Below are 16,004 nucleotides of genomic sequence, written 5' to 3'. Positions count from 1 at the left end.
TCCTAGAACTGCCCGAGAAGAGGTGCTACTGGGGATAATAAAATAAACTAACTGATAATCTGAAATTTGATACCATGACTGTACATCTCAATCAACTGGGATAAAAACTTTGAGTCAATACAGACTGAAAAGCATAAACTCTGTCTAAGGGACAATCCCTCAACTGAAATGTAAAATAGATCTAAACTAAGAAAACACTATAAACTCAATAGACTCCCAGACATCTTTTATCTTGAGCGACTCCACGTACACACACTATAAATCACTGCTGCTAGGCCCCACATCTGATACTCCCTTGCTAGAACCTGGAGGGGTGAAGAGTACAAGGTGAGCTACAAAAGCTCAGCAAGTAATAAGCTGGAAAGAATACTGAAGCTGAATCGAAGAATATCGATACTGGTAAATAACTAACTAAACTTGTACTGTAAAATCACTGTCTGATTGCATTCATAAAATGTAATGCACATAAACTGTAAACTAAATGCAGGTATGCAACTTTGGCTCATAGGCCCACATAATCTGATAATACATACCTGTCTGATCTGAAACCTGCATACATAAAAACTATAAGCACATACTGTGGGCAAAGCCCCTAGCCCCCTGGTTGCCACCAGGCGAGCAACTCATAAACTGAGCTAAAACTGAAACTGATGGGATCCCCGCGAACAAGCCGCCTAACGTGCATAATGCAATGCAATGCTCACATAAATGCTGGCACACGATATGTAGTGCTCCATATAAAGTCATGCTCAATGCTCATACCAAAATGTATGCACATAATCTCACAAAATAATGCTGATCATGTCAAAATAAAATAATGCTGAACATGATATGATCTTCATCTCTATATTGGAATACAAAGATTCTATGAATTATGATTTATGGTATGGGTATGATTAACTTGTCATGTTTTGGCTTATGAATTCAATGTTGGAAGGTATTGAATACATTGATTGAATTAAACTTGAATTAGGACTCACTGGAAGCTAAATTAGATTTCTGGAAAAGTCATCCGGATATCAAAAAAGATATCAGGATAAGAAGAAAGACATCCGGATATGAAGAAGGCTCATCCGGATACACTGACATTCAAAGAAGAAGCTATTCGGATATGAACTAGGACATCTGGATATGATTCTGGTCATCCAGATATCTCACTGATGCATTCGAATATAACTGGGGACTATTCGAATGAAAAATTCAACTTTGAGATAGGCATCCGGATATAATCTTGAGCTTTCTGGATGTATAAACAAACCATCCAGATATCATACTCGAAGAACTTTAGATACATCCTTATACGATACAAGGTATCCAGATATTAGAACTTAGAATAATAGAACTTGCAATCCAAAAGGGAAAAGGATTAATCGAACTTGCAATCCAAAATGGATGAGGATTAATAGAACTTGCAATCCAAAATGGATAAGGATTAATAGAACTTGCGATCCAAAATGGATAAGGATTACTGGAACTTGCAATCCAAAATGGATAAGGATTACTGGAACTTGCAATCCAAGATGGATAAGGATTAATAGAACTTGTAATCCAAAAATGGATAAGGATTAATAGAACTTGCAATCCAAAATGGATAAGGATTAATGGAACTCACAATCCAAAATGGATAAGAATTTATAGAACTTGCAATCCAAAATGGATAAGGATTAATAGAACTTGCAATCCAAAATGGATAAGGATTAATGAAACTTGCAATCCAAAATGGATGAGGATTAATAGAACTGGCTCATAATTTCATTGTTATACGCATATATATATATATACGTCTCTGCTTACTGATATAAAATCTAAGAACTCAATGAAGAACTGGAATAATCTGAAAAACTGATATGAACCTGTACTAAAAGGGATTACAGGAAGAATACTTGCATGATAGAACTCTTTGATCGAACCTTGGAGCGATCCTGAAGACTCTAGCAAGCCTTTGCTATCTCTTGGCCTTTCTATTCTTCACATAGTGTGAAGAAAAGCTAAGCTATGGGCTCTATATATAGACATAAAGTCCTAGATCTCTTTCCTTTTATAACTTGGAATCCCTCTCCCAATTAAACTTGGAGACTCTCAAAACCTTCTCCTATTGTGACTAGGAGACTCTTTGTAACGACCCGCTCCCACTTGCGCGCCATTGGTAAATAATCGACCGGATTACTCACCCGACAACCACAACTGAAGGGTTGGACTATGTTTCAACAGGAAACGCCCTAGGTGGGAACTAGGCTTCGTCCTTCCCTTCGCTCCACTCAGGAATCGGTCTTAACTCAAATAAGAAAAATCCAGCGGACCAAGACCCGAAACCCGAGTGAGCTTCACCTCTCTTCAGCTCACCCCATAGCAAGCCAGAGGTGACCCAGGCACAAAGCTAGCATACAAACACTTCGCTGAGTATTGGGGATTTATGAGAACATACCTTGATGATCTTTACTCGGTCCGCTACTCGGCTTCTCCAAGTAAGCCATATACCACGAACAATCTCACAATCATTTATCACACTACGATGATTTCAACAATTAAATACATCTAGTGCCCAATATCGTTTACATTCAATTACATGAATACATAAAAAAAATTGCAGGAGATTACACAACATCACATCTCAAGCAACTAGCTAATTGCCACAACAGCCTCCCGGCACCATCCCTGCTTGCATCTGGACTTGAATCATCTACACATGAGGTAAAACCTCATGAGTCATAAAGACTCAGTAAGGGTGCAATGCATGTAAATATGAATATAATCATGTTTATGTATGCCAAATGCATGCAAATGAGGCTAGGTCCACTCATCCTCACAACCCACTAAGGTTTGAGGCATCAACCTATCAGCCCCCACCACACTAGTCCTCCATATGGCCACCGGTCCACTAGTTCTTGCATCACACAAGATATAACCACTACATGCCAATGCAACATAAATACATTATCAAACACATTTACCAACTTGCAAGGCCACCTCCACATGGGGCCGTCCCTTACCTAGCTCGAAGCTTCATCTTTGCCTCGGCACGAATTCCAGCCTGAATCTCAAGTTCCTCTAGGATCACTGCCTTCTTGGTCGAACCTAGAGGCAAACAGGCAAAACCCCCACAATATTAACATCCAGCATTTAACTGATGCCCTCAACTATGCCTTATACCGCAAAACCCCCGACAATCACTTCAACAAAAACAATCCCAACTAAGGCATAAACCAATCAACTAATCACATTTCATTATCTCACATCATGAAAATATTTTGAAAAGAATTAAATTAATTACCTTGATTAATTTGGAGAGGAAAATCGATCAGACGCCCACACCGGCGTTGGCTCTCGAGCTGTCACTTACACCCAAAATCTCGATCTCGAGCCTCGACACGCTCCTCGTGTCCCCAAAAATTTTTCAGACTTTTTCTAGAATTTTCTGGAATTTCCTCCTATTTTTCCAGATTTTTCCCAAATTTTCTTTATTTTCTTTTCCCTTTATTTTCTTTTCTTTTTAGTTTTCTTTGTTTTTTTTCTCTTTATTTTCCTTTCCCTTCCCCTGTTCATCTTCTTCCTCCTTCGCATTCCCGCGCAGCACTGTTCTTCTTCCCTCTGCGCGCACGGCTGGGCACAAACAGCCATCGTCGCCTTGCTCTGACGCCCTTCGTCGCTCGCAGCACTGCCCTCGGCGGCCACCGACTGCATCGCGACCCTCCTTGCGGCTGCCTCCGTCGCAGCATCACACGGCTGGCAGCTCCCCTGCGCGCTGCAACTCGCATCCGCCATGGCCGACCTTGGGAGCTCGTGGTTCGGCCAGCCCAGGTCGCCTTCGGCCTAGCCAGCAGCCACATCGGCCCCTACCGAGCTCGCCAGCTACCTCCATGGCCGTCACCAGCCTCTTCGCGGCCGTTCCAGCTCTACTTAACGTGTTGCTCGAGCTGCCATGGCAGCCTTCGCGGAGCCGCCGCAACCAGCCACCCATAACTGGCCTCCGACGCTGCTTCGGGCCGCCATCGACCAGCCACGATTTCTCCTCTCTTCGAGCAAGCTCTCGGCCTCACTCTCTCGGCTTCAGCTCTCCCGAGCCCGCTCTCTATTCCTCTGATTCGATCATCCCAACGGCAGCCATATCCGCTGCCTTCGGTCGTTTAATCTCTCTCGCGAGCTCTCTCATTCTCTCACAATCTCTCTCATTCTCTCTTGCTTTGCATCTCTCGGCCAAGCCCCCTGCTCACGAGCTCTCTCTCCCTTCCATTTCAGATTTCAAAATTTGAAATATGGGCAGTTCTCACCCGCCGCATATCTATATATATATATATATTACACTTTTAATCCCCAAATTTCTCTATAATTTCACTTCCCAATATCCTTAATCCCACTTAAGGGATTTATTAATTGCACTTGACCCTCCAAGCCTTAATTAATTGCTCTTAAAGCACTCAAATATTAATTTTTCCAAAATTAATATTCAACTTTTACTCGAAAATGCCGATTTCATCCCTGCGCCTATACGGGACCTTCATTCCACCCGAAAACGCCTCAGAGCTGCCTTACTCACAAAATCGGGCCACCCCTAGGGTCCCCTTAGCTTCCAGGAGATTCCCTACGACCATTCAGTACTGGCACCCTCTCGGGCTTAGACAGAATTTATTCCGAAAATTTTTCCCGATCGGACCGCTTCCAGCATCACTATCCTCATCCCGAGACGCTCATCAATCTCTTGCCCTTTTTCCCTGGACCTCCAAGTCCCGAGGCACTCCCAGCCGCCAATTCGGCAAATTTCATTAATTAATTTCTCAATATTGACCTTTGGGCTTCCCGGACCACCCGAGGTCCTTTCAAAATAATCGAAAATTATTTATTTTTTAATACCATGTAATACCAGGTATTACATTCCACCCTCCTTAAAGAATTTCGTCCTCGAAATTCACTTTGCCTTTATCTCTTGCCCAAGACAATCACATTCTCAAGCTACTCTTCGAATCTCCTACACGAGAATCTCGTAGCCGAACCATTTCTCAGCCTTTTACCTTGACTTATTCACCTCAAGGCTTCACTTAAGCATTTGGTCCTCTGTCTCTCGAGGACATTCACAACTAAACACTACTTTGGCCTCTCGCCAAACCGCACCACTGGTCGCTGGTCTTGCTTACTGCAACGACGTCCATCTCCTGATGGATTTCCTCTGCCTCGATGCATCGCTTTGCAGTCCACTTCCCATTTTCCCATTTTCGCATCAAGTTAAAAAAAGCTCTTGCTAACATTGCATCACTGATCAGTCTACCACGATTTTTACGCCGATCGCACACAGCAACGTTTCACACTGCCAAATCACATGGCCACGATTTTACGCCGGTCCAACCAGCAACGTCTTACCACTGATCATCAGCCGCAATGTTTCTTTTAGTGCCCACGAGACACTCAGACACCCATTTATCATGGCATACCATCATTAATCACACACATGCATAGCTTGAGTTGATTCTCATGGCAATCTCTCATCACCGATCAACTTATCACGCTAGCACTACATGGGAAGTACCCATTTGGCCCACTCTGCCAATTTTGACCATTTCATACATGGTCTTCTATCTTGACCAGCCAACCCTCATTTATTTGTACGATTATGCATAATCGACATACCCAACACCATGCTAGGAAATTTCACATTTCAATCACACGTGCACTACTCGAGTCCACCTCGAGCTTGGCGATGCACGCACCATGACATTTTCACCTCGAGCTTAACCATGCTCGGGCCACAACCTTCTCCCAACCAAGAGTTTTTCGCGTTAAGCACACAAGGTACTTACTAGCCGATATCACATGCTAATAGGGGTTTCATATCCCAAACAAGGAACTCTTCGCTGAGCAACCCCCTCTTTTTTTTATTCTTCACCCAATTTAGCTTTCACCATCATGCCCCATGCTAGGCCTTACCTTGGCTATTAAACCCTACCGTGAGTTAAGGATCCTACCATTGCCCTTAAGGTCGCGGAACCATTAGTCAGCCCTCGTCATCACCCACGGTGCGTGGCACAAGTGATTGGCTTATTACCATCTGCACAATCACTTATTGCATCGCACCTGTAGGATGACTCGTGCCTTTGGTCCGCACCACAACAAGCTAACATGGTAACACCCCCACTCTTGTAGCGGTCTTCTAGCCATATTTACTCGCCCAGCTTCAATTTCATTGGGACTTTTCAAATCTCACTAGAGCCTCGACGGGGCCTCTTACTCTTGAGGCACGAAACCTTCAGCAATCCTAAATCAGGTTCATTTTCAATTTGCGATAAACACCTGATTTAGACCATGCATAATGGTTCCCTTTGTCCTCCTCGACAAAGACAACACCAGATCAACAACGAATTTCTCTCCATGGTCATTGCATCTCAAATTTCACAGGCACCAGCCTTCATGGCCATTCACACTTGGCTTCGAGGCCTTACCATGTAAAATGGTTATCTTTGACCTTCCTGACATCTTCTCCCTGGCAGCGACGATGACACTACCATGCCATCTCAAAAGACCTGCTGCTCCATGAATCTCACTGCTCAATGCAACCGGCACGACCCCACTCTTAGGCCGCCTTCCTCATGTCACTTTGCTATGCTTAAAGCAGCTAGCCAATTCCCTGAGAGACTCTAGCTTCTCCCGAACTCCTTATAACTTTTGCTTCAATCAGCTCACACCTCAGTGAGCGACTACATTGGCTCTAATGCCATCATCGTCAGCTAAGACGACCTCTTGCCATCGCTTAGCGCCACATCCAATCGCAACCGCGACTCATGAGCCACCAACGCCATTGACCCACTACTCTCGTGACACTGCACGATCATGGCCAGTCACTGCTTGCCGCTGCCGCTATCACCGGTCGGCACCTTCGGTCGCCCTTGGCTACCCTCAGTCGGTCACCAATCAGCTCCACTAGTTGATTTCCTTTCACACCGTTAACCCCTAACCTCGAGGTTAAATCTCATCAATTGCCCCCATACCCAGGCATCCCTCTAGCTGTATCACTCACAGCTATCAGGTGATTTCATCACCTAAACAGCATTCTTGGGATCCAATCTCGTCCCACAAGCTCTTCCTTTGAGCTCTAGCCACCCATTGGTGACATCTTAAATTCGCCTTCACCTCCCATCTAATCCACTCGATTAGCTTTAACCGGATCGCTCGGCTCATAACCAACACAACCCTTTTTTTTTTTTTTCCAAGCACTACTCTTGCACTCATCGATTATAACTTCGATTTAAACTCCACCCACTGGAAATCACCCTTGCTACTACTGTGGAACCCACACTTCCACTCGATGCCGTAGGACTCACATTCCTACTCAGGCACTTGCCATCACGCTGGCTTTCCCCGGGCGATGCATCCTGTTAGAGTGGTAGTGCCTTAGGAGGTCCATTTAATGTTGTTGCCCTATGCTCGACCTTTCTCGAAGGAACCTCTCACGTTCTACCCAGGACACATTTCAACTCCACCATTTATAACTCTCGTTATGGGGTAGCACTCCTTCAAGCGGCACAACTTTGCCTTGACCAACCATCTTTTATCCCCTTGATTCTCTTTCTCAAAATTCGCCTGGTCTAACCACCAGGGCCCGCTGAACCTTTTTGTACACGGTCAATCAATAAGGCTTTACATCACAGTCCTCGAGCCTCACGCTCCTATCATTGCCATCAAGTGCTACCACCTGGCAACTGATCCTGTGTCATCAACTAGAAATCCATCTAGTGCTACATGAGGATACTTTCTCATTTTCTCATCGACACATCAGGACTAACTTTAGACTGTGCAATCACGAGCCTTCATGGATTTCAAACCGTGCCTTATCCACTTGTTCAGCCTGCCACAACTCACATCGCAGGATTAGAGATCCCCATACTTGTCACTTCACAAGCTTCAATATTCCCATCTCATGGTTGGTTTCCAACTCGTAAGTCTCGCCTTCCATGGCACTTACGTAACATTCTCGAGTCATTTACCAACTCCACCAACCGACCATCTCCTTGCCTCGCTGCAAGGTCACACAAGGTCCATCCTCCCAGTTTGCCTGATCAACTATGATCGAATTAATCACAACTGTGTTAGCATCCTTTAACAAGGAGCATCGCCACACATCTTGTTTTCACACCACAAGATATCACTCAATCTATTCACAACCTTCTGTTGCAATAACAACAAAGGTACTACCATGATACTTCAACCCTCACAGAAATTTAGGTCTGGCCCAGACATAACCTACAGCATACCCCAAGTCTTCGACGTCTAATCTTCTCCACCGCAGACAGGTTACTCCACATAGAGAGCTGCAGTCCCTCCCGTGAACTAACCGTCTATATCCAGTGGTCCTTAGCATTAGACCCGTCAACCATAAGCATCAACTGTAGCGTTATTCCCACGCTAGACCTGTTTCTTTTCCCTGGGTTTCTTTCTCAAACATCTCAAGACGCTACCACACTTGAACATACGCTAAATTGCTTTGACATCACTTTAACCAGATAAAGGGCTTAAACCCCACTTGGGTGTAACACCCTGATAGCTCTTATTACTAGCAGCTGAGTTGTGGGAATGGCCACAACTTTCGTCACCCTACCGCCTTTCACAAATCTTTAGCCCCTGACCATCTGCATAATCACTGTGTTGCCCTGTGCTTTAGGCGAGCCAACACCTAATCACTATCACCGTGTCACTCCCATACACTGGCCCAACACTAGTTCCCCATCGTGTTGCCCTGTGCTTCAGAGAGTCAACACCCAATCATCATTACCGTGTTGCTCCCATACACTGGCCCAACAACAGTTTCCAACAGCATGGCTCAGGCCCATCACTGATTTGCTTCGCACCCGTAGCTTCGCCCTACCAAGCTTCCTACTCGACTACTAATCCATCAGAACATTTTTTGCTTTCCACGATTTCTCCCTAGGAGTACTCTAGATGTCCTATCCCTTGCAGGAGACTATCGATCTCACCTGACTAACTCTCTTAAGGTGCTGCTCTAGGTTTTTGGCATCTGATCGTCACCTGCAGTTCACTAAATTGCTCAGGCCCATGGGCCACTTGCCCTCAACGCGAGCCAACTCATTAGTCCTCTGCCACACGGTCCATAGCATCAGATTCGTCACATCGAGCCTTGCACCCGTAGCATCAAAGCTACTGAAAGCCTTCCCGAACTACGATGGTTCTACCACCATCTTACCAAGCCATCTTACTTGATTATCCTTGCCTTGATAACCTCAAGCTCATACCATGAGTCTCGCTCCTCAAGACTCTACATCTCTTATCGCTTAAGGGACTCTCAAACAACAACCAACATGCTGAGCCTATCTCAAGCTCCGGTACCCATAACCATCGAGCACCCATCATTACCCTCTAGGTAGATTGAGACCTCTTGTCTCTCCTTGCACACCCATAGTGCATTCAGTCACGATGCCCAGCTTGGCTTTCCAACAGGCCTCTCTCAGGCTCCCATGACTTGGAATATAAAATTCGGGGCCTTCACATTGCTTACCATGCCCCTGCCCACTTGGCATCAGAAGTTGGCATTTCCATTGCGCGCATAGCCTATGGATATCCTGTTGCCACAATTCACTACCCTCGGCCCACACACCGCTCATACCCTTCATTGGGTGACCTCCACGTCTCCCATCAAGGGTCTCGAGACCTTAGGCGTCATCACGACCCCAGGCATCATAATGAGGGTCTATTCACCTCTCATCTCCCGACCTTAGGCGTCCCACTAGACCCCAAGCGTCATAATGAGAGTTTTGATTGGCCCCTCATCCATCGATCACATGAACGGTCACTTGGCCTTACTCAACCAGGACTTCTAACCCAATGGCTCTCATGCTCATATCAACACATGACCAACTCTTTAATACCCAATCTGGATTCCCCTAGATTCCAGCTCGACTCACTTGGGACTTCCATCTCGTGCAAACACCCGCTAGGGTCCACTTGCCACACACCTATCATTCCCAAGGATAGACCTCGTCTCATCAAGAAGCCAAATAGGGTCTACTCATACCCTAGGCACATCCCCTCTGGGATCATCATAACAATACTATCACATCGCATCACATTTATCTAGCATCCCGACTTTCCTCAGAGTCCTTCCGGATTTTGCTTACGTCATGCTTTCACTAGCCATGATATACTGATGCATTACACGCATACTCTCCATAGATCCTCACTAACGTCTCATGTCCTTGAGTCCCGAGCTATCTTCCACTTTAGCTCACTCTATCTCAAGCGTACAAGCCTTACTACACCACTTCCAAGGGACAACTCTATTCCCTCGAACATGCTCGGCAAGCCCCTAGCATAAGGATGCTCTACTAATCCCTTCTCGGATTAGTCATGCCTCGGCTTCGTGTCCCCACACAAGCCTCGACACTTCAACTTCAAGAAGTTCTCATCCCAAGAACACTTAATATTACCCAAAATTCACAAATTCGGGTTTCTTGACACCGCACCCACACTTGGGTTTTTGGTTCCTCATTGCTCAACTCGTATACCTCTCACAGGTATATCTTCTCGATCCAGGGTACTTTCTCATCCCAAGAACAGGAATATCCAAACATGCCATTGCAGGCCTCAATGACTTGACCCAATCCCTTAGGGTCCTCGGTCCACATGTCCAACTTTCAAGGTTATTGGACCAACCTTACATTGAAATATCAAAATTTCAAATCAATTGTTCTCAACCCCAACTCAGCAGTTACGACATTTCGACTTGCATTCACATCATGCCAGACATCCTCTATTCCAAAACTCTAGCGATTCCTCGCATTTATCACTTAACCGACCATATTTAACACTTAAGCACGCTAGCCTTCCTCACTCATATAGCTAGTCATGCTCTAATACCAACTGTAACGACCCGCTCCCACTTGCGCGCCACTGGTAAATAATCGACCGGATTACTCACCCGACAACCACAACTGAAGGGTTGGACTATGTTTCAACAGGAAACGCCCTAGGTGGGAACTAGGCTTCGTCCTTCCCTTCGCTCCACTCAGGAATCGGTCTCAACTCAAATAAGAAAAATCCAGCGGACCAAGACCCGAAACCCGAGTGAGCTTCACCTCTCTTCAGCTCACCCCATAGCAAGCCAGAGGTGACCCAGGCACAAAGCTAGCATACAAACATTTCGCTGAGTATTGGGGATTTATGAGAACATACCTTGATGATCTTTACTCGGTCCGCTACTCGGCTTCTCCAAGTAAGCCATATACCACGAACAATCTCACAATCATTTATCACACTACGATGATTTCAACAATTAAATACATCTAGTGCCCAATATCGTTTACATTCAATTACATGAATACATAAAAAAAATTGCAGGAGATTACACAACATCACATCTCAAGCAACTAGCTAATTGCCACAACAGCCTCCCGGCACCATCCCTGCTTGCATCTGGACTTGAATCATCTACACATGAGGTAAAACCTCATGAGTCATAAAGACTCAGTAAGGGTGCAATGCATGTAAATATGAATATAATCATGTTTATGTATGCCAAATGCATGCAAATGAGGCTAGGTCCAGTCATCCTCACAACCCACTAAGGTTTGAGGCATCAACCTATCAGCCCCCACCACACTAGTCCTCCATATGGCCACAGGTCCACTAGTTCTTGCATCACACAAGATATAACCACTACATGCCAATGCAACATAAATACATTATCAAACACATTTACCAACTTGCAAGGCCACCTCCACATGGGGCCGTCCCTTACCTGGCTCGAAGCTTCATCTTTGCCTCGGCACGAATTCCAGCCTGAATCTCAAGTTCCTCTAGGATCACTGCCTTCTTGGTCGAACCTAGAGGCAAACAGGCAAAACCCCCACAATATTAACATCCAGCATTTAACCGATGCCCTCAACTATGCCTTATACCGCAAAACCCCCGACAATCACTTCAACAAAAACAATCCCAACTAAGGCATAAACCAATCAACTAATCACATTTCATTATCTCACATCATGAAAATATTTTGAAAAGAATTAAATTAATTACCTTGATTAATTTGGAGAGGAAAATCGATCAGACACCCACACCGGCGTTGGCTCTCGAGCTGCCACTTACACCCAAAATCTCGATCTCGAGCCTCTGACATGCTCCTCGTGTCCCCAAAAATTTTTCAGACTTTTTCTAGAATTTTCTGGAATTTCCTCCTATTTTTCCAGATTTTTCCCAAATTTTCTTTATTTTCTTTTCCCTTTATTTTCTTTTCTTTTTAGTTTTCTTTTTTTTTTCTCTTTATTTTCCTTTCCCTTCCCCTGTTCATCTTCTTCCTCCTTCGCATTCCCGCGCAGCACTGTTCTTCTTCCCTCTGCGCGCACGGCTGGGCACAAACAGCCATCGTCGCCTTGCTCTGACGCCCTTCGTCGCTTGCAGCACTGCCCTCGGCGGCCACCGACTGCATCGCGACCCTCCTTGCGGCTGCCTCCGTCGCAGCATCACACAGCTGGCAGCTCCCCTGCGCGCTGCAACTCGCATCCGCCATGGCCGACCTTGGGAGCTCGTGGTTCGGCCAGCCCAGGTTGCCTTCGGCCTAGCCAGCAGCCACATCGGCCCCTACCGAGCTCGCCAGCTACCTCCATGGCCGTCACTAGACTCCTCGCGGCCGTTCCAGCTCTACTTAACGTGTTGCTCGAGCTGCCATGGCAGCCTTCCCGGAGCCGCCGCAACCAGCCACCCATAACTGGCCTCCGACGCTGCTTCGAGCCGCCATCGACCAGCCACGATTTCTCCTCTCTTCGAGCAAGCTCTCGGCCTCACTCTCTCCGCTTCAGCTCTCCCGAGCCCGCTCTTTGTTCCTCTGATTCGATCATCCCAACGGCAGCCATATCCGCTGCCTTCGGTCGTTTAATCTCTCTCGCGAGCTCTCTCATTCTCTCACAATCTCTCTCATTCTCTCTTGCTTTGCATCTCTCGGCCAAGCCCCCTGCTCACGAGCTCTCTCTCCCTTCCATTTCAGATTTCAAAATTTGAAATATGGGCAGTTCTCACCCGCCGCATATCTATATATATATATATTACACTTTTAATCCCCAAATTTCTCTATAATTTCACTTCCCAATATCCTTAATCCCACTTAAGGGATTTATTAATTGCACTTGACCCTCCAAGCCTTAATTAATTGCTCTTAAAGCACTCAAATATTAATTTTTCCAAAATTAATAATCAACTTTTACTCGAAAATGCCGATTTCATCCCTGCGCCTATACGGGACCTTCATTCCACCCGAAAACGCCTCAGAGCTGCCTTACTCACAAAATCGGGCCACCCCTAGGGTCCCCTTAGCTTCCAGGAGATTCCCTACGACCATTCGGTACTGGCACCCTCTCGGGCTTAGACAGAATTTATTCCGAAAATTTTTCCCGATTGGACCGCTTCCAGCGTCACTATCCTCATCCCGAGACGCTCATCAATCTCTTGCCCTTTTTCCCTGGACCTCCAAGTCCCGAGGCACTCCCAGCCGCCAATTCGGCAAATTTCATTAATTAATTTCTCAATATTGACCTTTGGGCTTCCCGGACCACCCGAGGTCCTTTCAAAATAATCGAAAATTATTTATTTTTTAATACCATGTAATACCAGGTATTACACTCTTAATCCAAATCCATCTCATACATGGATTCTTATTCTCCTTTAAATACATAATCTCACTTAATTAATAATAATACAAAAATTATTATTAAAACTCTCAAATAATAATAAAACTCCAAAATTACCTTCATGCCCTTGCATTTAATTTCCACAAAATAAATGCCATTTAAATGCTATTTAAATACTATTCTCTCAATTAAAAATCTAAATTGCCATCTTGGCAAATTCCTTTAACTCCAACATTAAAAAGAGATAAATGCTATTCTTTTCCTTTAAAATCTCTAAATTGCCACATTAAATAATTAATTGACAAAATCGCTTAATCAAATACTTCAACAATTAATTAAATCATTCTTGAAAAAATACTGGGCCCTCTAACGGGTCGTTACATTTGAGAAGAACCCATGGTGCCTTTTTATAGATTTCTCCAACCAATCACATTATGTCACTTGTCAAAATCTTAGCCATGGACTCCAAAGACTCAAAGCCATAATTGAGTGGCTTTTGAAATCCAAAACTAGAATGAATTGAACTTTTGGAATCCAAGCTAAACCCCCAAACTTCTTTCAAATATCACTTTGGCCCTTATTTCAAGTCCTCAACTTAAATCTTTTACCACATAAGTTCTTAATTTCATGGTTATTTCATTTGGATAATTTTATAATTACAATTACACCCTCAAACATCAAATTTATCGAGATACTTAAAATTCCAAAATTAATAACTCAAAATTACTCAATATATACAATTTTTTGGAAGCCCCTTACCATCATTCGATCTTAGCTTAACCGAAAACCATTTCTAATTTGATTTCTTTTAGCGTCATAAATCTCGTCTCGAGACGCTCATAAAAAATATACCTTTAACCTTAGGTATCTAAGCTCTAGGGTACTCCCTACAATTGATTCGGTCATTCGTTGCCAATTCAAACATATTTTTGGTATTTTAAACTCACTTAAAATACGTGGCATCTTCACAAAAATATGGGGTATTATAGAGATGGGATATACCCAAGCTCAGACGATCAAATCATAGTCTATAGTATAATATAATTTACAGTGACATCTTAACCTAGAACCCTCATATCATGTATGAGGGTTGCTTAGCTGAGAATCATTCGTATCTTGAATTATAACTACCAAATGATCCTCTGTTTATTTCAGATTAACGTTGCTGTTTAAATTGCTATAAGAGATTATTAGGCATTGGTTTTGAACTCGCCTCAACCCAAGACCTTTTTAATAATCCAAAAAGCCTTTTCACAATCAAGAAAACTTAGCTCTCTTTGGATAAATCAACCAGAATGAACAATTCTTTTGTTAAATAAACCTCCTAGTGAATCGACCCGGACTTGTCTGGAATTTATATTTGTGCTACAACTACACTCACACACTGGTGAGTTTAAACCTCCTCACCATTTCAACACTGAACATCCAAACTAATTAAGGCTATCTAAATTGTAGGGTGAGGAGTGCAGCCAAATTTTGGCGCCGTTGCCGGGGAGGTGCAACAGAAGAAAAAATTCACTCCACGGGTAACTTTGTTCTTAATATTGTTTTTTCTTAACTGTTTGCATATTATTCAAATTGTATGAGACTTAGATCTGGTAGAATCTTAAGCCATCAAACTGAGTCAAACCATTCTATAGATTCTTTATCAGAGACTGAAATATCACTCTTACAATCCATAATGTCTCAACAAAATGAAAACCTATCTGCTCACGGGAGTGATCATGGAGAACATGATCCCTTGGATGGTGATGAGATTAAACCCCTCAGGGATTATTTGCACCCTCCAAGGCAAACCACTCCCTCTTGCATAATCCTACCAATAAACCATCATCGATTTGTCCTTAAACCAGGTACCATACAAATGCTCCCCACATTTCATGGTATGGATTCTGAAAATCCATATACACACATGAGGGATTTTGAAGAGCTATGTGGTACCTGTGGGGATCAAAATATACATGAGGACACTGTTAGACTAAAGCTCTTCCCATTCTCACTCAAGAATAAAGCAAAAATATGGTTAGGGACTCTAGAGCCTAGATCAATAGGAACTTGGAGGGAGATGCAAACAAAATTTCTAAAAAAATACTTCCCAGCTAATAGAACAGCATCACTCCAAAGGCAAATGATGAATTTCGTCTATAAACCAAATGAAACATTTGCTCAAACTTGGGAACGTTTCAAGGAGCTCTTACATTCTTGCCCACACCATGCCTTTGAGCAATGGCGGGTAGTTAGTTTCTTCTTTAATGCCTTTAACTCCTAATTTGAAAATGCTAGTGTCACCATGTGTAATGGTGATTTTTATGAAAAAACTCCTGAAGAGGCTGTTGCATACTTTGACCGTGTAGCTGAAAACTCTAGAAATTGGGAAGTTGGGCC

At 44.0% G+C, this 16,004-nt stretch overlaps 1 pseudogene; it reads right to left on the bottom strand.

The window, feature by feature from the left end:
• Positions 1–15,739: 15,739 nt before the first annotated feature.
• On the bottom strand, positions 15,740–15,839 carry LOC127805403 (small nucleolar RNA R71; annotated as a pseudogene).
• Positions 15,840–16,004: the final 165 nt, after the last annotated feature.

The sequence above is a fragment of the Diospyros lotus genome, chromosome 6, assembly GCF_014633365.1.
Source record: "Diospyros lotus cultivar Yz01 chromosome 6, ASM1463336v1, whole genome shotgun sequence".
Taxonomy (NCBI): Eukaryota; Viridiplantae; Streptophyta; class Magnoliopsida; order Ericales; family Ebenaceae; genus Diospyros; species Diospyros lotus.
This window is presented reverse-complemented; position numbering and strand designations above follow the sequence as displayed.